This window comes from Dama dama, chromosome 33 (genome assembly GCF_033118175.1).
Source record: "Dama dama isolate Ldn47 chromosome 33, ASM3311817v1, whole genome shotgun sequence".
Taxonomy (NCBI): domain Eukaryota; kingdom Metazoa; phylum Chordata; class Mammalia; order Artiodactyla; family Cervidae; genus Dama; species Dama dama.
In genome coordinates, this window is record NC_083713.1 from 49747030 (window position 1) to 49755511 (window position 8482).

Consider the following 8482-nt stretch of genomic DNA (forward strand, 5'->3'; position numbering starts at 1 on the left):
CAGGTTAAACAGCTCAACCACTTTTACAATCAACTGGTGGCAGGGCCAACACAAGAAACCAATTCTTATCATTTCAAGTTTAGGGCTCTTTCCTCTAGTTGTCTCCCAGTAGGCAGAACATAAAACTCTCTGGAAGAGGGAAGAAGACTGGGAATAGTATTATTGTCATGACCAAGCTAAATTTCTCAGCCCTAATAATGAGAGAAAAATCTAGAAAGAAAAATCATCATAGTTAAATAACATTTAGGTTATTAATTCAAGCACAGCATGTACTCAGTGGACATCTAAGGTATTTTAAAATTAAAGTACGATCAAGATTATTTGGTTTAAAATGACCAGTTACCATTTAATTTCTCAATTTCATCTAGTTGTGATCATTTATTTTTTCACATCTTTGGTACTATAACAATCTATTATCCACAGAGCAAAAGAGAGGTAATTTTATTATCTACAGAGCAACAGACCAATATTTTTAAAAAGAAAACTGACTTTAGACACTCTTAGTCAAAATCCTTCAAAGATATCCTAGAGCATCCATGATAAAATCCAAAGGATTACATTGCCTTAAATGATTGGGCGCCCTCTGATACCTATCCTAATACCGTTCCCCTTGCTGGGTGTCCTACAGCCTAGTTGATCTTGTTCTTCCTTAAATATGCTAAGCACACTTTCAGTTTAGGTCTTTGACCTCGGTCCTTCCTCAGACTGGACCACTTCTCCACATAGCCACATACCTGTTCCCAATGACTGAAATATTCTTTTCTCTGACAGCAACACCATATGTTCCAAGAATTTACTCAAAAGTCACCACCCAGAGAGGTCTTCTTTTATTACTAGCTAAACAACTTTCCCACCCTCCATCACTCACCCCTCTCCCTACTGACCCTCATTTTCTATACCCATACATGCTTCAGTTCCAGGCAGAGTACTTTCTAGATATTATACAACTCAACATAATCCCTAAGGGACCAGGTGAGTCTTGGAATTAAGTATTGAGTTTTTACAGGTAATATGGTAAACATACTATAATTACGCACTCTGTCTTCCGTCTCTGAGCACTCAAATAAAATGTCAATATCTTTAAAAAGAAAACATATATTCTTTCTAAGTGATATTTATAAAAAGACAACAAATATTTCTTACCAGTTTTACTACTAAACAAGTTAATACTAGGTCAGGTTTTATCACTATATGAGTTGCAAAACTTTGTTTCAGAGCTTTTGGATTTTAGAATTGCAGGTAAAGAATTGCGGAATATAATATATATTTATTTCTTTATTGCCTGTCTCCTTTAAGTAATGTAAGCTTACAAGGCCAACTTTTTTTTTCCTACTGTATGACCAGTGGCTAACAGATAAGTACTCAAAAATATTAGATGAAAGGGTAAGTAATCTTTTGTAAAGATTAGTTTTTATTCTTAACATTCTAAATAAATCCTATTCTATAATAATAATATTCTTCTCAATTGAAGGAAAAGTTGAAAAAATTAGTTTGAAAGATTCTTAAAATGATTTCTTCTTGTATAGTTCATCGAAAGAAAAAAATATGATAAACAGCATTTAGATAAAACTACAGGAAACAACACCTGAGCTCAATAGAATTCTAGAAATCTAGGTGCTTCCTTGCATTCCCATTTTCTATTTAACTACTTATCTGTTTATCACTAAACCATCCATCTTTCATCTATCTACATTTTTCTCTTTGATTTAGACATCTCATCATTCTTGACCCAACACATTATCTCTAAAATGAGAGGGCAGAACTCAATCTTTAGTAGTTCCATGATTTTACTAACAGTTAAATAACTGAGGCAGTAATCACTCTGACTATCCCAGAAGTTGACTGGCTGGTCTCAAAGACATATAATCTTGTTTATCTAACCTACAATTAAAAAACAGAAACTAGTTTTTACTTAAATTTAAGCATGTATGTTTAACTCAAATGAAGTTACACAGTTGTCAAATAACCACTTTATGTCACAGATACAGAATACTCAACTTTTGTGTAAGTTTCTGCTGAAGAGTGTGCCTAATAGTAACAAGTATTCATTTAGCATTTACTGTGTGCCAGGTATTATTCTAAGTTCTTACAGTATATTATTAAACTTAAAACATCTGTACTAGCTAGATACTAATATCAACCCCCTGTGGTAACCTGGATTACTCCTCCCTTTCCCCACCACATGACCATGGGAGGTGCATATATACTTCTCTGCTCTTTGAGTTTGGAACTGGCCACATGCCTTGCTTTGACCAAATGGGATAACAGCAGAAAACACACAAGCAGAGCCTTGAAATATGTATGCTTTAGCAACTTGGTTTCTTCCTTGCTATCTTGCCTTTGTCTCTGAGGAAAAAATGTTTCAGGTAGCTACAGGTCCAAGGAAGATGAGACATGAGGCACAGACCCAGATGCATCTTCCACTTGAACCCACATCTGGTTGAATCCAGTCTGGATCAGACCTACTCCTCTTACCCACAGATTTCTGAGCAAAAACTAAACGCTTATTGTGGCATGCCAGTGAGATTTTTGTGGCGGTTTGTACTGCAGCGAAAGCTCACTGATAAACTTCCTCTTCATAGACAGCAAAAATGAGGGTCAGAGATTAATTTGTCCAAACTTTCATTGCCAATAAAGTGGTAGAGCTAGATATGAAGTCATGCAAGTCTAGCTCAAAGGTCTATACTCTTAAGTCTCTATGCTATATTGCCACTGCATTAAATTTGCTGTATCATGAGATATTAAGCCATTAATTAATATGGCAGTGGGTGATTTGGCACATTAAAATACATAATTGTATAGTTCTTTGGCCCATTTTTTGATTGGGTCATTTATTTTTCTGGAATTGAGCTGCAGGAGTTGCTTGTATATTTTTGAGATTAATCCTTTGTCTGTTTCTTCATTTGCTATTATTTTCTCCCAATCTGAGGGCTGTCTTTTCACCTTACTTATAGTTTCCTTTGTAGTGCAAAAGCTTTTAAGTTTCATTAGGTCCCATTTGTTTAGTTTTGCTTTTATTTCCAATATTCTGGGAGGTGGGTCATAGAGGATCTTGCTGTGATTTATGTCGGAGAGTGTTAAGAAGACATACAGATGGCTAACAAACACATGAAAAGATGCTCAACATCACTCATTATTAGAGAAATGCAAATCAAAACCACAATGAGGTACCATTACACGCCAGTCAGGATGGCTGCTATCCAAAAGTCTACAAGCAATAAATGCTGGAGAGGGTGTGGAGAAAAGGGAACCCTCTTACACTGTTGGTGGGAATGCAAACTAGTACAGCCGCTATGGAAAACAGTGTGGAGATTTCTTAAAAAAATTGAAATAGAACTGCCATATGACCCAGCAATCCCACTTCTGGGCATACACACTGAGGAAACCAGATCTGAAAGAGACACGTGCACCCCAATGTTCATCGCAGCACTGTTTATAATAGCCAGGACATGGAAGCAACCTAGATGCCCATCAGCAGATGAATGGATAAGGAAGCTGTGGTACATATACACCATGGAATATTACTCAGCTGTTAAAAAGAATTCATTTGGATCAGTCCTAATGAGATGGATGAAACTGGAGCCCATTATACAGAGTGAAGTAAGCCAGAAAGATAAAGAACATTACAGCATACTGACACATGTATATGGAATTTAGAAAGATGGTAACGATAACCCTGTATGCAAAACAGAAAAAGAGACACAGAAATACAGAACAGACTTTTGAACTTTGTGGGAGAATGTGAGGGTGGGATATTTCAAAAGAACAGCATGTATACTATCTATGGTGAAACAGATCACCAGCCCAGGTGGGATGCATGAGACAAGTGCTCGGGCCTGGTGCACTGGGAAGACCCAGAGGAATCGGGTGGAGAGGGAGGTGGGAGGGGGGACCAGGATGGGGAATATGTGTAAATCTATGGCTGATTCATATCAATGTATGACAAAACCCACTGAAATGTTGTGAAGTAATTAGCCTCCAACTAATAAAAATAAAATAAAATAAAATAAAATACATAATTGTAAATTTATCTAATTGTCAGTGGACAAAGATGTCCTGCAGTTTTCAGTATTTCATTTTGAGACATTAATAGATATAAAATGAATGTACCATCTGAAGTCAGATTAAAAAGACTATACATCTCATGATGTAGCTTCTCAACTCACCCTGGCACTAAACAGTGGCTCTCAGTACTGACAGCTCTACTGCATGATTCTACTCTCTGACTTTGGCTGACCTTTTCAGGCATGCATCAGTGATCCAAGCTGAATTTCTATTTTAGTAGCCTGAAATTTGGACGTGTGAGTGGGAGCCCTCATCAAGTGCTCTACTATAGGGAAAGATGAAATCCCCAGAGCTACCCTTGTTCCTTTCCATCCCACCTGTCAATTGCATGATACTTTAGTATCTTCCCAGGCAAATGCCGTTTTTAAATAAGTTTGCCAAACTGTTTTTCTTATTGCAACCAAAAGAAATTTAACCAAAATTAAGTTTAAAAATCCATTGTTCTTTTTGTTATAACTTAAAAGGGCAGAGGAAGGACTTCTTAAAAAGACTGAATAAAGCTTGCATTTGTTTTTTTTTTTATCCTGTTGAAGTAATTTCACAATCATAGTTATGGATTGTGTGCCTGCTGATACAAGTTAAATATTCTTCCATATTTTAAAAACTAGGGCTCATGGACACTAAACAATCTGTGGATAGATCTACATTTTATTAAAACTGCAAAAGTAGATTTCCTTTGGAAACCTACATATTTTCTGTATTTAAATACGTTTTGTTTATAATGTATTTAATGAGCTTTCTAGATTCCTTTTGATAATGAAAGGCAAATTGACATATGGGATTATTTTTGTCATTGATTCATTCAAATTATTTATGAGACTCAAATCTATTCCAGATATTGTTTTAGATACTGAAGATACAACAGGGATGAAACGTCTCTGCCCTCATAAAGAAAGAAGAAAGAATATGAGGGATATAATTCAAAAATTCCACAGCACTATTAGTAATGAATTTGATACATCTATACAGTAAGGAGATGAGAGTAGCTTAAAAGTGTGAAAGTATAAAGGTAAAATGCCTGTGAAAGTTTATGAGCCATCTTTAATCTATACCTAATCTTCAAGGGGAATACATCATCATATATAGGAAATTCTGCAAGAAATCATACGTATGAGTCAACAACAGAGTACAACCATCAACACGAAGGCAATGTTTTATACACTTTTTACTTTGCCAGTGATTTCATATTTACTACCACAATGGAGCCTCTCAATACTTCTTACAGAGGAGCAGGAAAGAAAATGAAGCCTCAGAAGTTTGAGAAACTTCAGAACTTTGTGTAGTGGTAGAACCAACCACGGGCTTCCCTGGTGGCTTAGACAGTAAAGAATCTGCCTGCAACACAGGAGATCTGTGTTGGGTTCAATCCTTGGGTTGGGAAGATCCTCTGGAGAAGGGAATGCATACCTACTCCAGTATTCTTGCCTAGAGAAACCCATGGACAGAGAAGCCTGGTGGGCTACAGTCCATGGGGTGACAAAGCCTCAGATACGACTGAGTGACTAAGCTTAGCACACAGCACAGAACCAACTAGGAGGGGCATCTCTGGTGGTTTGGTGGTATAGAATCCGTCTGCCTCTGCAGGAGATACAGGTTCAATCCCTGGGTCAGGGAGATCAGATCCCCTGGAGAAGAGAACAGCAACCCACTCCAGTATTCTTGCCTGGAAAATCTCTTGCACAGAGAAGCCTGGTGGGCTATAGTCCATGGGGTCACAAAGGAGCTAGATGTGACTTAGTGACTAAACAACAAGGACCAACTACAGCCTGGTTTCCAAGTTTCCTAGCTTTTATTTCCATTATTGATACTTTTGAACTATGGTGTTGGAGAAGACTCTTGAGAGTCCCTTGGACTGCAAGGAGATCCAACCAGTCCATCCTAAAGGAATTCAGTCCTGAATATTCATTGGAAGGACTGATGCTGAAGCTCCAATACTTTGGCCACCTGATGTGAAGAACCGACTCAATGGAAAAGACCCTGATGCTGGGAAAGATTGAAGGAGGGAGGAGAAGGGGACGACAGAGGATGCGATGGTTGGATGGCATCACTGAAGCAATGGACATGACTTGAGTAGGCTCCAGGAGCTGGTGATGGACAGGGAAGCCTGGCGTGCTGCAGTCCATGGGGTTGCAAAGAGTCGGATGTGACTGAGTAACTGAACTGAACATCATCTTAACAAAAGACAATTAGTTTCACAACAGGCAGTCTTGAAATTTCCTTTTATTTACTTTTGTGAGCTACTTGTGAAGTGGGACAAAGAAGCAACATTATTGGGGTCACACAGAAGCTTCTGGTAACAAGTTGAACATCTTTTGTCATCAGGCATAAGCTCAAAGCACTTTGGGACAGCATGAGAGAATTGGTAGTGGAGGAGTTTGAAAATGTAATACTATGGCTGATTTCCTCTACCATTAGATTTAACATAGAGTTCAGTTCAGTTCAGTTCAGTCGCTCAGTCGTGTCTGACTCTTTGCGACCCCATGAACTGCAGCACGCCAGGCCTCCCTGTCCATCAAACTCCCGGAGTTTACTCAAACTCATGTCCATCGAGTCGGTGATGCCATCCAGCCATCTCAACCTCTGTCGTCCCCTTCTCCTCCTGTCCCCAATCCCTCCCAGCATCAGGGTCTTTTCCAATGAGTCAACTCTTTGCATGAGGTGGCCAAAGTATTGGAGTTTCAGCTTCAGCATCAGTCCTTCCAATGAACACCCAGGACTTATCTCCTTTAGGACGGACTGGTTGGATCTCCTTGCAGTCCAAGGGACTCTCAAGAGTCTTCTCCAACACCACAGTTCAAAAGCATCACTTTTTCGGTGCTCAGCTTTCTTCACAGTCCAACTCTCACATCCACACATGACCACTGGGAAAATGATAGCCTTGACTAGACGGACCTTTGTTGGCAAAGTAATGTCTCTGTTTTTTAATATGCTATCTAGGTTGGTCATAACTTTCCTTCCAAGGAGTAAGCGTCTTTTAATTTCATGGCTGCAATCATCACCTGCAGTAATTCTGAAGCCGAAAAAAATAAAGTCTGACACTGCTTCCACTGTTTCCCCATCTATTTCCTATGAAGTGGGAATAACCTAGAGTAGAGGCTGGCAAATTTCAGCCAGTAAACGAATCTGGTTTGCCACCTGTTTTTGTATGCTCCCGTGCCCCACCCCCAAGCCAAGAATAGTGTTTATATTTTAAACATTTGAAAATGCATCACAAGAACAAAAATTCACAACACCTGAAAATTATATGGAATTTAAATTTCAGTGTCCATAAATAAAGCAGAAACATCATGTTCATTTGTTCATGTATCACCTCTCACTGCTTTCAAAATGCCCCAACAGCAGTTGAGGACCTGCTGGTCAGCCAAGCCTAAAATGTTTACTATCTGGCCTTTAACAGAGTTTGCTGATCCCTGATCTAGAAGGTCACAGAATTTTCCAAGGAGATCATAATTTTAGAGGCAGTAATAACATATGTTTACAACTTTAAGAAAATAATAACTGTATAGTTATTGGAATTAATGGAATGATTTGAGATCACCTGAAGCATATGAGTCAATGACTATCCCAAGGCCCTGAGAAGTATGCTTGTATCTTAGCCACTCTGGCAGCTGATCACTTGGATGCCCTCCTTTGCCCCATGCTGTTTGTGATTATTACAGAGGTTTAAATTGTTTAACTACTAGTCCTACATTTTAAAATTTGCTGTCTCATAGATTGTTGGTTTAAGACGGCAAGCACAAAGAAACTTCTGGTGACATATAATCAATGAGTAAAAACAGTGTGGAAACAGTGACAGATTTTATTTTCTTGGGCTCCAAAATGACTGAGGATGCTGACTGTAGCCATGCAGTTAAGAGATGCTTGCTTCTTGGAAGAAAAGCTATGACAAACTTAGACAGTGTATTGAAAAAGCAGGGATAACACTTTGCTGACAAATTTCCATATAGTTAAAGCTATGGTTTGTACAGTGGTCATATATGGATGTGAGAGCTGGACCAGAATGAAGGCTGAGCACCGAAGAATTGATGCTTTTAAACTGTGGTGTTGGAGAAGACTCATGAGAGACCCTTGGACCACAAGGAGATCAAACCAGTCAATTTGAAAAGAAATCAATCCTGAATATTCATTGGAAGGACTGATGCTGAAGCTGAAACTCCAACACTCTGGCCACCTGATGTGAAGAGCCGACTCATTAGAAAAAGGCCCCCATGCTGGGAAAGATTGAGAGCAGGAGGAGAAGGGGGTGACAGAAGATGAAATGGTTGGATGGCATCACAGACGTAATGGACATGAATCTGAGCAAACTCTGGGAGATAGTGAAGGACAAGGAAACCTGGTGTGCTGCAGACCACGGGGTCACAAAGAGTTGGACACAACTTAGTGACTGAACAATAACAACAACAACAACAACAACAAC